This window comes from Macrotis lagotis, chromosome 1 (assembly GCF_037893015.1).
Source record: "Macrotis lagotis isolate mMagLag1 chromosome 1, bilby.v1.9.chrom.fasta, whole genome shotgun sequence".
Classification (NCBI taxonomy): Eukaryota; Metazoa; Chordata; class Mammalia; order Peramelemorphia; family Peramelidae; genus Macrotis; species Macrotis lagotis.
Window position 1 is genome coordinate 249,887,374 of NC_133658.1, and position 19,651 is coordinate 249,907,024.

The window sequence follows — 19,651 nt, forward strand, 5'->3', positions numbered from 1 at the left end:
ATATATATATATATATATATATATACTGAGTAATTGTAAGTTATTTCATTTTTAAATTACTCAGAGTGCCTTTCACTTATTAAGTATGCAGTGCTCAAAACCTTTTTTTATGTTAAGTAGATTGTGTGTGTGTGTGTGTGTGTGTGTGTGTGTGAGAGAGAGAGAGAGAGAGAGAGAGAGAGAGAGAGAGAGAGAGAGAGAGATGCATTGAATTGCCTTGTCTTGAGGCACTTGTGTCTAAAACTTGAGAATTTTGCTCTAGGACAAGCCCCTCTAGAGTGTAGGAATTTGTATCAGTCACAGGGATAAATTTTCAATTCATTTCTTTTTTTAGAAAGTCATATCCAGCTCACCTATAACTAGCTGTATTCTGATTTGGATTGATATGGAAGGTCTGCTATGGAGACAAAAATAACTCTCCAATCAGATATCCTGCTAAAAAGCAGAAAAATTCTTAGGCCATATAGGTATAGCCTGTTGTGAACGCTTGTTGCTTAGTAATTTTCAGATCAGTTCCAGACGTTTTGAAAATTGAATGTATTCTTGACATCACGTATTAAGTTTCCAATTGATCTTCCAACCAAAGGAATGGCTACTAAATCTTGGAGTATAGTATGCTGTAGAAAAATGAGGTCATTTAAAGTTAGAGGCCTTGAATTTGAATTTCATTTATGATTCTGAATAAATTGTGGATTGGTGCAAGTCATTTAACTTCCTTGGGTTTTAGCTTTTTTTGATTCACATTTTTGATTTCAATATCCTTTTATACTCTTAAAAATTTTTAAGGACCCCAAAGACCTCTTGTTTATGTAGTTTATAGCTATTGATAATTTATCCTATTAGAAATGTAAAATTTTATTTTAATAATATTTTTATTCACATGAATATTTTAATGAGAATATTTTTCAAAACAAAAAATGAAGAGTGCCATTATTTTAAATATTTTTGAAAATCTAATGTCTTGCTCAAAAAACAATTAGATTCTCATAGTTATTTCTTAGTCTATTGTGATTTATTATCTTGATTGAATATATGACTATGCAGCCTCACACAGATATGTAATTGGAAAAGGGAAGAATATTTTAAAGGTAAATAATGTCTTAATATAATTATGAAATTACTAGGAATTATTGAACTTATGAAAGCCATTCAGGGAATTAAAAGGGCTTTTGGATCATGTTTGACTTGGATCATATACTATATTATCTCTAATTTCACTTTTTACAGTTAAATCATAACAAATATAAAAAACATTTTAATTTTAGTTTTCATTTGTTAGATGTGCCTGAATTCCCATACAGAAATAATCTATTTCTACACTGTATCAGTAAAAAGAAAAATTGATCAAATCCCTCTAGTCTATGTAAATTTACTTATTTATGGGTTATATATCAGAGTTGTAAAAATGATATAAAAGGAAAATGATAAATGTTGGAAGGTCATTGAAAAACCTTTTGAATTTGAGGCTGAGTTAAGTTTTGACTTGGGATATACCATCAATACTTTGAAAATTTTGAAGACTTTTAGAAATTGCTACAAAATAAAGTGAGTTTAACAAGGATAATAATTCATACAGTAACTACAATATTGTAACTACAAATATCTTTGAAAGTGATAAGACTTATGATCAGTATTATACCCATTCATAATTGCAGAGGACTGATAGTGTAACAAAATATCCATTAGAAAAAGGTAATTTAGTATGTTGAATGGAACATACGTATTAAACAGCCCATATGTGAATTTGTTTTGCTTGATTTTGTGTTTTGATTACAAGGAATTGTTTTTTAAAATTTGTTTTTCCCAATGAGATGAGGAGAGAGAGGGAGTGAAAATAGTTTTTTTATTAAATAAAATTAGAAGTGTGGTTGTTATAGATGTGGAATGTTGCGTGCAATTTCAGATGAAGTCACTCATTACTAATTTTGCTTAACTGATTTTGATACAAGAGAATCTTAATGAAATGGTAATTATTTGTAAATGCTCGAAATATAAAAAACCCCATAAAATTTATGAAAAAACATGACAGTGAATAGTCATGATAAGTTATTGGATTTTATTGAATAGGGGTTGGTCAGACATGCACTTTAGGAATATTGCTTTAGCAGCTATATTGAGTATGTATTGGACTTTGAAGAGACTTGACATAAGGTTACTACTTAGGAAGCCAATTCAATATTCTGAATTAGAAGTGATATGGGCTTAAACTTGAGGTTGTCTCTGTATGAATAAAAAGAATAGAATATATGTGGAAATTGTGGCAATGAATTGGATATGTTTATAAGGGAGAGTGAAGAAGATGATAGTAAGATTTTGAATTTGAATGGTTAAGAATGGTGGTATTCCTGAGAATTTTGGAAGAGGGGTAGTTTTGAAGATAAAGATGATATAATGAAACCTGCTTTCTCAGACTCTTCTGTGTCTCCTCATTGTGTGCCACTCACTCTGGTTTTCCAAAACAAAACAGGGAAGTGGACTCTTATTCTTTGGTTACTGCCCTAGAGCATAGAACCCACCCTTCCCAACTTTTGAGAGGTGCTTGTAATAGTTACTAGGTGATTTACTGCTGGAGTGGAAGTGGGTAAGTGCCTTTTTCATGGCACCTGTTGTTGGTCTTATTTATTAGGAAGAGAGTTTGGGAGTGAGGTATGCTGTTGTTACCCACAAACCCCTTGACTACATTTTATCACTATTAGGTTTTGTGATCAACCCTTTCATAGCAGTACATTTTATATAGAAGTTTAGAAATGTATTCTCACAATATTGAATTAAATGAAGAGAATTGTTATGATGTCTATATTCCCTTGACCCGATTTCCAATGGCATATACCATAGGGAGGTGAGTGACAAAAAGGAAGCACCCACATATACCATATGTTCACAATAGCATTTTTTTTTGATGGAAGCCAAAAATTGAAAACAAAGTAGAGAATCCTTGGATTCTGAGGTGGGGAATGATATGGTCATTCTTCCCTATAGGGAAATCAGTTTGACAGCTGAGTGGAAGATGGACTGAAGTGTGGAGGAACTTGTGGTAGCTTATTTCAGTAGTCCAAGCATGAAGGGATGGGGTTGAGGACTGTACCAAGGTGGTGACAATATCAGGTGAGAGAAAGGAGCATATGGGAGATGTTGCAAAAGTGAAATAGGCGTTGACATCAAAGTGAGTGATAGAGATTGAGAGAGAGAGTGTGTTGTGTGTTGTGTATGTGTATGTATGTGTTTTGGGGTGGTGAGAAATAGTCTGGAATTGAATTTTTGTGTCTGAGGGACAGGAAAATTTGTGGTGCCCTCAAAAATAATAGGGAAATTTGAAAGAGGAGAGATCATGAATTCAATTTTGTACATAATTGACTTTTAGATATTTTAATGGTCCTCTAGTTTGTTATGACTGAAAGGCTTTGGAGGTCAGTGTAGAGAATTGGGCCTGACAGGTAGATTTGTGAATCATAAAATGGAAAGGGTAATTAAATTCTTGCAAACTGAAGTGATCAAGTGAAGTAGTAAAGAGGGAGAATAGGTTATGTTGAAATTTATTTTTTCAAGTACTATATATCACTTCAATGGGTCTTTGAACATGGATCAAACTTTTAGATTACTAAGCTTTTTTATAGATGGCTTAAAAAACTAATTCTTAGCACCCTCTCCCCTCTTCTCTGCTGCCATACTGCACCTTCTTGCAGAAGAAGGGGCTACAGCAAATGGAGGCTCATTTTGAATTTGTTCTTCTTTTACTTTTGTCAAAAAATTAATTACTATCACCTCTCTTTTGCTGATGAAATAAAGACACTATACTTAGCTAGGCTTTGTCTTTGGAAAGTAGACTTGATCTTTGAGCTGGATCATAACTGAAACCTGTTCAACATGGTAAGACCTTCTTAACATTATGTTCTACTCTAATATTAACAAAAGCAGTAACTAGCATTTCAATTCAAAATGTTAGAAAATCTGCATTTTATTAAATTTTCTTATGAAATTATGACTTGAATATGGTTTGGAAAAATTGACCCCTTGTATACAAGATCTAATTTTCTCTTCATACTTTTGACAGGAATAAATATTTATTTAGTTTTTTTTGCAAGGCAGTGGGGTTAAGTGGTTTGCCCAAGGCCACACAGCTAGGTAATTATTAAGTGTCCGAGTCTGGATTTGAACTCAGGTACTCCTTACTCCAGGGAGGTTGATCTATCCACTGCAACCTAGTTGCCCCAGGAATAAATATTTAAATGTTGAAAGAGAAATTGAATATTTTATTATACTTATTGGATTTATAATCAGATTATCTTGCTTTGATTACTAAGATGCTACAATGCATATATCCTTGGGCAAGTCATCTTTATTGTCTCATTTTTTAAAGTGATGAGTTGGACTTAATGATTTTAGATGCTTTCCATTTCTTACTCCTGATTTTTAGTATTTTGGTCTCATGTTTTCATTTCTCTTGCATAGGATGATCCATTTCTTGACAAAGTCTTTTCATTGCTTGACTCCCATGCCTGGAATGCTGACTCAAACTCTTCTCCACTTCTTGACTTCTTTAAAGTTCAAGATAGAATTCTGCCTTCTATAAAAAGCTTTTCTGATCCCCTTAATGATAATCTTTTCCCTCTCTGATTATCTCCTGTTTATATTGTTTGCACAAAGTTATTTGCAGGATGGCTTCCCTATTAGACTGTAAGCCTCTTAAAAGCAGGATTTGTCTGTTACTTTTCTTTGTATCTTCTGTGCCTCTTAAATAAAAGACACTTAAAAATGTTTGTTGACTTGACCTCTTGGAACTATATATGCTCATGTTATTTGCTGATAACAAAGAATATAGGGGAATGGAACATTTTTATGTGGTTTTATATAAATTTGTTTTAATGTACAAACATAGAGCCTTATTTTCACAGAGTTTATATATAAACAATTCTACAAAAGAAGAAACAATTTGGTGTAGTGGATGAACATTGGATGAAGGGAGGGTGGGCCCTTGAATTCTAAAAAAAATTCCAAATTCTCATTAGTCCCATTAATACTTTTATCTAAAAGAGGAGTTACCTGAAGAAAAGTCAGAAGCTCCCTCCAAAAAAAGTATGTTCCATTCTACCTCATAGCTTATTTCTGAACCTCAGATCAAAAGAAGACTTCTATTAGGACTATTTGGTGTTGGGAAATAACTCCAAACAGCTAAAATGAGTTGTTAGAAGAGAACAGATTTGGAACTCTTAATAGACAAGACTGTCCAGAGAGGATGTTCAAAATAGAAGGAAAAAAAAACCTTAGATTTGGTGTACCAGGACTATTCCTTCAGAGTTCACATAGCTGTCCATAATAGGAAAAAACTTCTAAATTTTTGAAAGCTGACTTTTAGAATCATCTTTGTCACTAATCAGCTCTGTGAACTGAAAGATGTTTGAGGAAGTCAACAACCTTGTTGCCTGTGTCCCAACAGTAATTTATGTTCTTTAATCTTACCTGGGATTTCACTGCTTGGTTTTTGTTGTTGTTGGGTCTTTTTTTTTGCAGAGTAGTCCTCATTTTTTCTTTCTGGAGTACTTTTTTCCCTCCCATCTTACCCTCCCCACCTTCTTAGCAGAGGACCTTGCCTTACACTTTCCAAAGAAAAGATAACTCATTTACTTTGAGTTCCTGCTTCTCCAGTACTCTCATTTTATACTTCATTGACAGCATTCCCCATACTTTTCCCATTCTTCTTTTACAGACTCCTCCTCCAGGGTCAGCCTTGCTTCTTCTGTCATTGATTTCATCATCTTTTCCAACAATTTGTTCTATTGTCATTTCCCAATTAATTTTGTCTTTCCCTATCTATCCACTCATTCCCCATTGCCTAAATATATTAGATCTCTCCCATTCTTTATTTTATTATTATTATTTTTTTAGGGGTTTTTTTTTTTGCAAGGCAAATGGGGTTAAGTGGCTTGCCCAAGGCCACACAGCTAGGTAATTATTAAGTGTTTGAGACCGTGTTTGAACCCAGCTACTCCTGACTCCAAGGCTGGTGCTTTATCTACTGCACCACCTAGCCCCCATTCTTTAAAAAAACAACAGTGCTACTAGACCTCATCTTGTTATCTTAGCACTTTTCACCTTTTTACAGCTAGCTTCTTAGGAAAGATTATGTACACTTGCTTCTACTTTCTCTATTCACACTTTTTATTCTTTAGTCCCTTTGAATCTGGCATCATCATTCAAAAATACACTATTCCTTTCCAAAGTTTTATCAGTGATCTCTTAATTGCCTAATTACATAATCTTTTCTCAATTCTCATTTTTTCTTGCTTTCTATATTGTGTCTGCTACACTTGTTCTCTCTACTAACTGATCCTTAGAGGAGACAAAGGCTCCTCATGTCCGAAGGAAACATAATGGGGGGGGGGAGGGTGTTTGTCGGGCATAAAATGAGCATATCCTGAAGTCAGAGAACTAATGTTTTAGGTGCCAGGTTGAGGAACTTGTGTTTTATTTTAGAGGCAATATCTAGTTATTGAAGATTGTTGCTAGGGGACTAGCATAGTCAAATACTTTCTTTGGAAAGATTATTTTGGTTGCTGTGTGTGTATGTGAGACAGAGAGAGGGAGGGAGGGAGGGAGGGAGGGAGAGAGAGAGAGAGAGAGAGAGAGAGAGAGAGAGAGAGAGAGAGAGAGAGAGAGAAAGAGAAAGTGAGAGAAAGTGAGTGACTTTTCGGGAGAGGTGATTGAGCAGAAATTAGTGAATAGACATTGAAGTGGGGGGGGGGGAAACAGATTAAATAGCTGTTTAGAGGGTATGTCCACAAGACTTGGGAGCTAATTTAATTTAATTTAAGGAATGATTGAAAACCCAGTTGCCTTGTTAAACTCTGCTTCCACCCTTAATTTATGAACCTTACAAACAAGAGCCTGAGAGTTGTGCTAGACCTAGTCTTCTAAAATGTTTTAGCTAGAAGAAAACTTAAAGATTATTTATTAGGTGGAGTGATTTTATCCAAGATCATTTAAAAATTTTTTCACAAGAAAATGGGGTTAAATGACTTACCCAAGGTATCACAACTAAGTAATAAATGTATGAGATTGGATTTGAACTCAGGCCCTTCTGACTCCAGAGCCAGTGCTCTTTCCACTGCTCCACTTAACTGGTCCCCAGGATTTCATTGTCAGAAAGCATAAGAATAAACCTAGGAGGAAAATCAGATTTCCTGTGTACAAAGACAAGAAGGCTACCAATATTTACTGGGGAATTGGTTGGTTCTTGTCCTTTGTTATTGAAAAAGACCACAATGACATCACTATGTTTGGGACAAATTACAGTGTGTTTGACTGTGACTGATCAGACCAATAGGAGCTTGAAATGCTCTTCCACAGGTCAGGCACAAATAGTCCATGTGAACATCTGGGGCAGGTACTCTAAACTTACATATGCCACATTTCCTTTGAACTGCTTCAATTCTGCTTTCCTCATAGAGTTTAGCACTCTCACTGATGAGGGCATACCATGCTGGGTATGCCAGTGTCTCCCATGCTGTACAATCACTTCTAAAGTTCTTCAAAGAGACCCTCAGGGTGTCTCTGCATCACTTCTTCTGACTCCTTTGTGAGCACGTGCCCTGTGTGAGTTCCCTATAAAATAGTTTTTTTGCAAGTGTACATCTGGCATTCTAACAATGTGCCCCGCCCATCATAGTTACACTCTCTGTAGTAATGCTGTAATGCTGGGCAGTTTAGCTCAAGAAAGGACCTCAGTGTCTGGTATCTTCTCCTGCCAGGTGATCTTCAGAATCTTCCTAAGACAATTTAAATGGAAGCAATTCGGTTTCCTGATATGGAGCTTAGTAGACTGTCTGGGTTTCACAGGCATATAGCAATGAAATCAGCAAAATGGCTCTGTAGACCTTCAGTTTGGTAGTCAGTCTAATACCTCTTCTCTTCTACACTTTCCTTTGGAGTCTCTGAACTACTAAGCTGAATCTGCAATTAAGTGTCACCCTCAGTGTCAATGTGTACCTCCTTGGAAAGGACACTACCAATGTAAATGAACTTGTCCACAGTACTCTAAACTTCTCCATTTGTAGTAATCAATGGTTCTACATATAGATGGTGTGGTACTGACTGATGAAGAACCTGGGTTTTCTTGGTGTTAATTGTTAGTCCAAAATTAGTACAAGTGGCAGAGAATCTATCCATAAATTATTGTGTCTCAGCTTCAGAGGCTGCATTGAGTGCATATTCATCTGTAAACAGAAGATCATGTACCAGTACTCCTCCCTCCACTTTGTTCTTGGCTTGTAGCCAAGAATTTGCCATCAGTGTGGTAGATGACTTTGATGCCATCTTCATCTTCAGTGAAGGTGTTTGATAATATGGCTGAAAACATCATGCTAATGAGCATGGGAGCAAGGACACATCCTTGTTTTACTCCATTGGTGACTGGGAAATCTCGAGAGCATTGTCCACTATCCAGAACCCAGGCTTGCATGCTGTCATGAAATTGATATACATTACAGATGAACTTCTCCAGGCAACCACATTTTGACATAATTTTCCAAATACCTACATGACTGACAGTATCGAAGGCCTTGGTCAGATCTATATAAATGTTGTATACAGACCTTTGCTCTGTTCCTGGCATTTTTCCTGGAGATGTTGGGCAACAAAAACCGTATGGACTGTTCCTTGATCCTTTCTGAAGTCACACTGGCTTTCAGGTAGTTGACCATCTTTCAGGTGAAGGATTAGCCTATTGAGGACTCTGGCATGAATCTCACCAGGAGTGACTAAAAGAGAACTATCCTTGTGGTTGTCATAGTTTGTTACTAACTATTCCCTTTACCTTTATAGAGATGGATAGTGGAGGCATTTGTGAATTCTCTGGGGATAACCTCTTCATACTATATAGCCTGGAAAATTTCAGACAGTTTTTGGAAGAGTACTGGATTCCCCCACCTTGTAGATGTCAGCTGAAATAGAATCATCATCAGCTGCTTTGCCACTTGAAATGAGCCTAATGACATTCAAAACCTCTTCTTCAGGGGAAACTTAAGCTAGGGACTGATTGACTTCAACTTGAAGTAAATGGTCAGTGGTAGCAGCCATTGGCTTCTACATTGGTTGATGATGGTCTGTTAACTACACTATGGAAAGGGGGCAGCTAGGTGGTGCAGTGGCTAGAGTACCAGCCCTGGAGTCAGGAGGACCTGAGTTTAAATCTGGCCTCAGACACTTAATAATTGCCTAGCTGTGTGACCCTGGGCAAGTTACTGTTAACCCCATTGCCTTAATAAATTAAAAAAAATACTATAAAAATGTTCAGCCCATCTCTTTAGGACCATGTCTATATCCTTAATCAATGTGGCTCCATTAGCACTGAGTAGTTGAGGTGCACCATATGCCTTTGGCCCATAAATAGCCTTCAGGGTATCATAAAAGAGCTTTGGTTTGCTACTGTCTATATAAAATCGAATTTCACCTGTCTTCTTACTGAGTCAAGAGTCCTGTATCTCTCTAAACTTTGCTTGGACTTTACTTTTGATGGAATTAAATGCTGCCTTCTTAGAAATGGATCAGTTAACCTGCTGGTAAACACTATGGAGTTCTCATTTTTCATTTAGCAGCTTCTGAATTTCCTCATCACTTTCATCAAACCAGTCTTGGTAGTTGTGTTACAAGGCCCAGATGAGCAAATGTAGTGCTGTATACCAGATCTCTGAAAACTACCCACTCCTTTTCTGCTCCATTGTTGCCAACTGTTTTTCCTTCAAGTCAACAACAAACTTTCCCAGAGAGACATTCTAAACTCTTGACATTAATTCTTCTAGAAGTCATTTTGCCTTTGGGCTGCTGCTTTAGTTGAATGTGAAGAGAGGATGAATCTGTGATCAGTCCAGCGCTCTGTACTACACATTGCCTTTGTCACTCTCACATTCTGTCTGTCTCTTCTTACAATTACATAATCTGTTAGATGCCAATACCAGGATGCATCCAGGAAGTTTTATTGAATTTAGGTAAACAGAAGACAGTGTTTGTGATGAGGTCATGAGATACACAAGCCTTCAGTAATAGGTGACCATTGTTGTTACTGTTGCTGTCTGAGCCTACTCTAGCATTAAAGTCACCCAGAATTATAAGCTTGCCCTCTTTTAGTACATTGATGATAAAACTCTCCAGCTCTTCATAAAATTTTTCTTTGACTTTATCAGGGTTCATCATGGTGGGAGCATAGGCACTGATGATGGTGGCATGGTGTTTTCCTGCAAGTGGTAATCTCATTGTCATGAGCCTGTCATTTAACTCCTTTTGGTAGACTGAAGTGGGTGCCATGGAGTGTTCAGAGCTTGGCATGGTCAGACATCAAAGACACCAAGATCATCCTGGGTCATCCCCAGGCCTCTTTTGACCTGACCCTGGACTTTGATGACTTTGAAAGAGAGAGAGTGAAACTGGCGACTTTGTTTAACTCTGCCTTTCTTAATTCAAGTTCACAGGAGAATCAAGGTATTGCCCCAAATGTCATTGAAGAGAAAGGACAAACAACAGTAGATACTCAATAAATATTTACTGAACTGTTGTAATTGAAATAGAATGAATGATCCAAACAGTTTTTGATTTGAAAATAGTTTGTAAGTTAGGCACTATGCTTGTAAAAATTTATATATTATGTTTATATATTCATATATTATTTATATAACTTTTTAGGAAATATGATACTTTGTAATATGAATCTGCTATGAACTGTTTTGTGGGCATGTGTTAGGCTGTTTTGCTCCTCATGTAATGTCAATTAGAATAGGAAATCAGCAACTTTGGACATTTGAAAGATATTTTTGTATGTACATGTGTGTATATTTCTCAGAAGAATTGATAACTGACCTCAAAAGGGTTACAGTACGTTTGTGTTTGTTCCCTCTCTCCAAACACTGATGCAGTTCAGTTGAAATGGAGGGCTGAGGTTCTTTTGGTAAGGTTCATGTGCAAAATCAGTTATGAAAATTGCTGTCTAGAGAGGGTAAGTTTCAGCTAAAATTTGAAGGTATGTGGGTCAGAAATTGATGGGAGTGCATTGAATAAATAATTCCAGACAGAGACCATGTGTAATCTCATGTTTCTATGGGAAGAATAAACATATTAACTTGATTGAAGTAATGACTCATTACAGTCATAATTGGGAGATAAGTGGGAGTGAGAAGATGCTGCTGGAAGGTCTCAGATTGAAGAAATTTAAATGAGAGAACTAGAAGATGCTATTCTTGTGCAGGGGAATGACAACAGTGGTGAAAATTATCATAATGGAAGTGAAAAATAGGAATGATGAAGTAGAAAATGTAAACTCTATAACAGTATTAAATGGTTTAAATTTGTGGTCCAAGAGTTAAAATTGAGACTATTATATAGTTACTTATTATAATGGAAGAAAACAAATTTTCACAGATTTTTTTGGCAGAATTCAATTATATAATATTAAATACAATGATATTTAAGTGCAATTTATTGCATCATTGGTCTAATGAGAAGGGAATTTTTTTGGGGGGGGGTTATACATTTGCCTCAATTGGGTTTTATAATTAGTATTCAGTATCATCACAATAGATTGCAAATGTTCATATTTTAAAAAGTGCTGATCAATATTGAAACTTTACAAATTTCTTTGAAAATATCTTTTCATGTTGACCAAATCAGTCCAAGAGCATGGGACTTTTTTTTTTTGGAAGGCAGTGGGGGGGGGGTGTTTAAATGACTTGCCCAAGATCATACAGCTGGGTAATTATTAAGTATCTGAGTTCAGATTTGAACTCAGGTCCTCCTGACTTCCAGGCTGATGCTCTATTCACAGGTTACCTAGTTGTCTCCTGTGTATAGAATTTTAATTGAGCATATTAATCCTTTGAACAACATTTATAGAATTCTTTTAGACTCCTCTCTTTAGCTTACCTTTTATCATGTCATTACATTGTAGATCATTCACTTCCAATTTAATGTTAGTTGGAGGGTCTTCAATTATACTGTCAAATGGATTTTGAAATATGGAAATCTTTTGCCATTGAGGTAGAAAAATTCTCCTGGAACTGTAGTTTGACCTTAGAAAATCTACTGCACTATTAACAAGATGGAAATTGATCAAGGCAGCTTGACATTACTTTTTATTCAAATATCTAATTGACTTAACTGTTATATAAGTTTTGTGTATAAGCTCTGTTTTACCTTGTGATTTTAGACTAAATTAATTAGGAAACTTTAGCAAGTCTTCAGTAAAGAGCTAATTTCTTTTTTTTTAGTTTTTTTACAAGGCAATGGGGTTAAGTGACTTGCCTAAAGCCACACAGCTAGGTAATTATTAAGTGTCTGAGGCCAGATTTGAACTCAGGTACTCTTGACTCCAGGGCTGGTGCTCTATCCACTGCGCTACCTAGCTGACTCCTAAACAGCTAATTTCCAAAGCTCCTGAGTGTTTGATAAAAGTAATTGATTCAATCTCAGACTTGAGCTCAAAGACTTTACATTTCTCCCCCTCACTTCTTGTTTTGACATGATAGGCATGTAATGTATTTTGTAGCATTCACTATTAAGTTGCAAAATGGTATCACAGTGATTTCTGGTGAAGTGATAATGCCATACTGCCCCTGTTGAATCATCTGTGTACTGTATGTTAAGTTATGAGCATTACTGGTTCCAATAAAACTTTATTGACATTAATCCTTGAATTTCATATTATTGTCACATGTCAAGAAATGTTCTTTTGATTTTTTTGAACCCTTTAAAAATGTAAAAATAATTTCTAGACCATGGGTCTAGAGTTTTCTGATCTCTGCTCTAGGAGAATACAAAACAAAACAAAAGAAAGTGAAAAAACAGTCAGTAATGGAAAAGAAAACAATCTCGCGGAACTACAAAAATATATTAAAGGGAATTAATGGATCAAGTGAAAGGGGACAATAAAATTATAAACTATTTTTGTTTACACAGAGTGAGTTTTTATTGATTTACCTATATGTATATATTTTGAAAAGTATATTCATCTATAGCTATATTTTCTTGTATTGTAAAATGCAACTAATAAGCATCAGTGAAGAATGGCCTTAAATATAGATATGAGCTTTAATCTAACATTAAAATGACAAATTAATAAACATTGACTAAAGGATGGAATTGCTGTGTTGTGCAGTGACTAGAATGATTTTGTTGCCATGTGAAAGCAGTTTGTGCAGAGAAGCTCTAGCTTAGAATTTGTGACATCCTTTGAATCAGCAGCATAGAATCTATCCAGTGTGGGTGGATGGCTTTACAGCCTTTGGCATTTTAGTTGAAACCTGAAATACTGTGGCTCCTTTTGGAAACAGCTGTTTGGGGCAAGAAATGGTTAGGCAGATTTACAAATATCCTTAGATCAGCTTAGAATAAACTTAATTCATGTGCTTTTATATTTCAGTTTTGTCCCTGTCCATTTCTTCTTGACCTGTAAGCATTATGTCTTGGAAAGAGTAATTTCATTTGAATGGGACATGATTAATTCCCTCTCTTTTGCATATTTCTAAAAGCTTCAATTCTGATTTCTCTTATAGGTGTTTAGAGAAATCTTCTAGAAGTCTGGTTCTTAGTTATACTGGCATTGAATTGTGAACAAGTATATGTTTATTATAAAGGTACTAGGAATTTAGAGTATATTTGAACCTTGTTGGATTAGATCATGGTTGTGAAATATCTCCTTCCCTGACTTTATTTTTTATTTGTTTTTTTAGGTTTTTTTTTTTTTTTTGCAAGGCAATGGGGTTAAGTGGCTTGCCCAAGGCTACACAGCTAGGTAATTATTAAGTATTGGAGGCTGGATTTGAACTCAGGTACTCCTGACTCCAGGGCCAGTGCTCTATTCATTGCGCCACCTAGCTGCCCCTCCTTCCCTGATGGTAGAGCAGATCCTTCATACTGCATTTTTTGCTGCCTGATGTAGTTATATCTGTATAGCATCTCAAAATCAGCATGTCAAATCACTCTTCCCTCTCTACAAGCCTTTCTTCTCTGCCTAATAAACAAACCCAACAACAAAACAAAAACACCCAACAAAGGACAAAAACTTTCCTTCCCTAGAGCTCCCTCTTCATGGTACCCTCACCATCTTTATGGTCACCACCCAGAAACCTGAGTGTAATGTTTAATTCTTTTTTTCTTTCATTGTGTTTAGTGTATTGGACTTGGAATTAGGAAGAGTTAGATTTAAATCTCATTTCTCACATTTAGTAGCCGTGTGACACTAGGCAAGACTGTTTTCCCCTCTGTCTCATCTGTAAAATGGGGACAATATTACCTGTAGTGAGTATTTCCAAAGAGTTTTGAGACTTTACAAACCTTAATGTTGTATAAATGTTATTTATCATCTTCTTTCTCTTTTTCCTCACCCCAGCTGTGAACAGATATTATTAATCCTTTTCTTTGAAAACCTCACACACATGTCTTTTCCATTCAAGCTCACTTATAATTTCTGTCTATCTCCAGTTTGTCCTTAAGAGCACTGCCCAATCAATCTTAGTAATGGACTACTTTAATCAAGTCATTTGTTCTCTACTTAGAAACTTTCAGTGGTCTTCATTGCTTGTAGAATGAAATATACACTCCTGGTTTTGGCTTTCAAAGTCCTCTACAGAATGACATCAATTTTATCTTTCCAACCTTATCTAATACTTTATATATTCTTTTTTTTTAGCTTATTAGCCTATTCCCTATCCTTAATTCTTGCTTTGTCATTTCTTGTCTTTGCTTGCATCTTTTGTTGACTGCATTTGGAGTACACCTCTCCCTCAGCCCCAGTATTTTTTTTCCCCAAGTGCCTATTTGTTGTTTAATAGAAAGTATTTATGTACTCGGTGAAAAGTTTTGAATGTTTACTATTCAGCTTCATCTGGCTTTTTCCTATTCAAAGGGAGCTCCAGGGAAAGAACTTAGGTCTCCTTGCTCAAATATGAAGGAAGGTCCTCTGCTGAGATCCTTTGTTAGCATAAAATTATGTAGCTAGAGAAAAAGAAAAACACAGAGACTTTGAATTGTTTGGAAGATATGCCCATAGAGATTCCTTGTTAGAATTTTTAAAAACCAGTAACTGGTGAGTGACCATTAAGTGAATTATATCTACTTATTCTGCAATGAATGCTATCATTAATCTCAGACACTTGTACAAATATCTCATTTGAGGAGGGAGTACATTCCAGGGATATGAACAACAGTCTGTCCAAAAGAAAGTGGTATGTCTCTTTGGGACTGCATTCAATTCTCACACCCATCAACCTTCTTGTTCACTAAACTGCAACATATATAATCTGTAGAAAACAATGTCATGTTAAAGTATATACTATTTTAGTCATGGAAGTTAGAACATTTGAGTGAGAAACCTCATGGGAATGATCTGATGTTTTACAGAGAAAGGAACCAATGTCCTAGAAAGGAAGGAAAGGGACTTGACTAGGATGAAAGAACCAAGAATAGGACATAATCTATGTATATTTTATTTGTCTTATTTGATTAGGAGCTCCTTTATATGTATAATAATTTAAACTTTTTTATTCCTCTTAGTACCTAATATAGTTCATAAAAATAGATTTTGATTTTATTTTAAGCAGCCTAAAAAGGGACAGTGTTGTGATGAGTCTTCTCTCACCGAAGTGTTTTCAACTCAGGAATATAAGAATAAATTCAAGCTTCAGATGAAGGTTGGATGAGTGAATTTCAAGCTACAATGTAATTGTCAAATTCTGTGATCCTAACAAAGAAGATGGTATCTTTTCCTTTATGAAAAATATTTGGCTTTAGTTTTGCAACTTGGAAAAAATTGAATGAAAATAAGAGATGTGTGTTGACAAAGGTCTTTTTGCCTTTTTTCCCTCCTTTCTAGGAGTGTTCTTTTATTGAAGTAAAATACTATAGACTCCTGAAACTGACCAGTGGAATGCATGAGTTTAAGTGGTAAGTACTAAACTCTTTACTTTAAATTGCTAAGACCCTTTGAGATAAACAAGTTGGATCAATTTAGTCATCTCCTTAGCCATTTAAAAATCCTTTACTAGTTTTGTCTCTTTTAGACAGCCTCAATTCCTGAGTTAATAGAGATGGAATATTTAGTGGAGATAGAGTCTAGTTCTCCTCTGCCATAGATGCATTGTTTGATATTTGGTTACATTAATTCATCACATTTGTCTGCCTCAGTTTCCTCCTTAGGAAAGGGTTTAGGCAAAGAAAACTGTTTAAAAATGCCCTAACTTTTCTTCTTTTTTTGTCTCTTCTTTGACTTTCCTCCCAGTGTCTCATGGAATTTATTTAACCTCTCTATTCACTAACATGTACACAATTAAAGGAAACTGATTTTATAATTCCCCTTCTTCATGGTTCTTAATTATATTCATGACCATTATTAGACTCCATCATTTTAACAGGCAAAAAAGGGTTACCACCTCCCTCTATCCCAAAGAATATCCTTATAGGGGTCCATTGTTGCTATTCATATTGAGATGCCACAGATGTGTATGCTCTTCAGAATTCTTTTCTTTCCCACTTGACTACAATGGAACTAAAAAAAAAAATCTCTTCCCAGGCCTAGCTGAAAGACTCTTCAAAAAGCTTTGAAAGCTTAAGTCCTATGATTCTGAAGCCCGTCCTAGTTGAGTAAGAGATGTTTAAAACCACATAGAGCTTGAGTTAAGGCCATGTATTTCTTAAAGTGATTTTTGGAGCTATATTTTTGTTAGAATAAAAGAAGTGCTTTACTGTTTGGAAGTTACTTTTAAAATGTAATAATCTATGAAGACATTTGTTGATTATTTGTTTATTGATCATTTTTGTTTTAAATTATTCTTTTCTGAATATTTCCTACTTTAGTTCTCCTTTTAAAAAAAGTTTTTATTTTTAATTTTTGTACAAGTGATTTTTTTATACATCATTAAAATATTCTTGTTTAAGAGTAAACATAATACCCCCCCCCCCAATATAGACCCTCATGAGAAATAAAGTAAAAGAGAAAAAAAATGTGCTTCAGTCTGTGTTCCTACACTACCAGCTCTGTCTCGGGTGGATCACCTTCTTTTTAATAAGTCTATCACAAAATCTACTTCCATATTTTTCCATCATTGCCATTGCTGATTGCACCTCCCTCCATCCATACCTCCCCACTACCATATACTATATTTTCTCTCTCCTTTCACTCTGTCACTCTTCTAAAATGTGCTGAAGGGTAGCTGAGTGGCGCAGCAGACTGATCACCAGCCCTGGGGCCAAGAGGCCCCAAGTCCACATACCACCCCTGGGACCCAGAAACCACCTGGCCCTGTGGTTCTGGACAGGCCACCCAATCCTAGCCCTTTGCAAGAAGTAAAAAAGAAAATGTGTTATATCTGACTATTCTCTCCTATGATCTACCCTCTCCTCTATCATCCACATCTCCCCCCTTCCCCTGTCCCCCTTCTCTCCTTTTTATTCTAGATTATACCCCATTGAGTGTATATGCTGTTTCCTCTTCAAGTTACCACTGATGAGAGCAAACCTTCCCTCATTCCCCCTTGCCTTCCCCACTTCATATCATTGAAATAAAAAAAAATCTTTTATATGAAATATCTTAGCTTATTCCACCTCTCCTTTCTCTTACTCCCAGTACATTTCCCTTTTAGCCATTGACTCCATTTTTACAATATATTATAACTTCAAATTCAGCTCTCTCCTGTGCTTCATCTATAAAAGCTCCTTCTACCTGCTCTATTAAATGAGAGGTTTCATATGAGTATTATCAGTATCATTTTTCTGTGCAGTAATACATGCAGTTCCTCATCATTAAGTCCCTCGTATTTTACCCTTCTCCTCCACTCTCTATGCATTACCTGAGTCCTATATTTGAAGGTCAAACTTTCTGTTCAGCTCTGGTTGTTTCAACAGGAACATTTGAAATTCCCCTGGTTCATTGGAAGTTCATCTCTTCCCCTGGAAGTGGATGTTCAGTTTTGCTGGGTAGTTGATTCTCAGTTGCATTCCAAGCTCTTTCAGCTTCCAGAATGTTATATTCCAAGCCCTACCAGCCCTTAATGTAGTTGCTGCTAAGTCCTGTGTGATCCTGACTGTAGCTCCACAATATTTGAACTGTGTCCTTCTGGCTGCTTATAATGGTTTCTCTTTGACTTGGAAGTTCTGGAACTTGGTTATAATATTCCTGAGGGTTTTTTTTTTAATCTCTTTCTGGGGAAGATCAGTGTATTCTCTCAATTTCTATTTTGCCATCAGCTTCTAGGATATCTGGACAATTTTCCTGTAGGAATTCTTTAGAAATGAGGTCAAGGAGTGGCTAGGTGGCTTAATGGATAGAGCACCAACCTTGGAGTCAGGAGTACCTGGGTTCAAATCTGGCCTCAGATAGTTAATAATAACTACCTAGTTGTGTGGCCTTGGGCAAGCCAGTTAACCCCATTTGCTTTGCAAAAACCTAAAAAAAAGAAAAAAAATGAGGTCAAAACTTTTCCTGATCATGACTTTCAGGTATCCCAATAATTTTTAAATTATCTTTCCTGAATTTGTTTTCCAGATCAGTTTTTTTTCATTGAGACGTTTCACATTTCTTCTAATTTTTCATTCTTTTGGTGTTAAAGTATTGTGTCTTGACTTCTTGTAAAGTCATCAGCTTCCTTTAGTTCCATTCTGCATCTGATGGATTTGTTTTCCTCAGAGAGCTTTCTTATCTCCTTTTCCATCTGGCTAATTCTGCTTTTTAAAGCATTCTTCTCAGTCACTTTTTGAACTGTTTTGTCCATTTGACACTATGCTGATTTTTAACATGTTATTTTCTTCAGCATTTTTTTTTGGATCTCCTTGACTAAGCTGCTGAATGCTTTTTCATGTTTTTCCTGCATCTCTGTCATTTCTTTTCCTAATTTTCATTCTATCTCCCTTATTTGATTTTCAAAATCTTTTTTGAGCTCTGTCATAACCTGAGCTCAACTTCTGTTTTTCTCAGTTTTTAGATGCAGGAGCTTGTACTTCCTCATCTTCAGATTGAGTATTTTGATCCCTTCTTGGGATCAAAGACAAAGTATTTCTCAATGGTGTTCCTCTTTTTTTTCTGTTTACTCATGTCTCCAGCCTATGCCTGGTTTTGGGTTGCTTCCTGAGCTTTTCAGTATTTTTGGGATACGCCCTCACAAGGATGTCAGTGTATGTGAAGCTTTGATTGCTCTCCTTGCCTGTGAGTGACCACAAGTGCATCCCTCTGCCATGGGGCTTAGATGGGGGGGTTCTTGTTCTATGGGGGCCTAAACTGCAGTCAGGATCTGAATGTGGTCAGAGTCCCAGAGTCCTGTTCCAGGTACAGAGGACAGACCTTGGAAGTCTCTCTCCCCTACATTTGATGGGCTGAGCAGTCAGGGCTTAGCTGCCTGGAGGCTCCTGCCTACCATCTCCATGCCTGCTTCCATTTCCTGGATCTGGACTGCCAGGGCCGCAGCTGCTCCACTGAGTGCCCCGAGAACCTGTGTTTTGGGCTTGCTCTGGCAGAGGTCCCCACACTGATCCTCCAAGTTGTGCTTGGTGCTCCCCAGGGTGCAGGTCAGGAAACTGCTTCTGTTGTGGATCCCAGGTACCCTGGGGCTCTTTCTGGGAGGATGAAATTTCTTCACTCTGGCTGGGCCACCACTCTAATCCATTGGACTGAAGTTTTTCTACT

At 36.3% G+C, this 19,651-nt stretch overlaps 1 protein-coding gene across 6 annotated transcripts in view; it reads left to right on the plus strand.

Annotated features, from left to right (window-relative positions):
• Nucleotides 1-19,651, plus strand: part of NCOA3 (nuclear receptor coactivator 3) — a 203,899-nt gene that overhangs the window by 92,609 nt on the left and 91,639 nt on the right. For 4 of the 6 annotated variants that reach the window (XM_074210191.1, XM_074210192.1, XM_074210186.1 and 1 more), the window contains exon 2: nucleotides 15,851-15,921. The exons of the other annotated variants lie outside the window; for them this stretch is intronic. The gene's annotated coding sequence lies outside the window, so the exon portion shown is untranslated. The remainder of the gene's footprint in view (nucleotides 1-15,850; nucleotides 15,922-19,651) is intronic. 6 annotated transcript variants of the gene reach the window in all.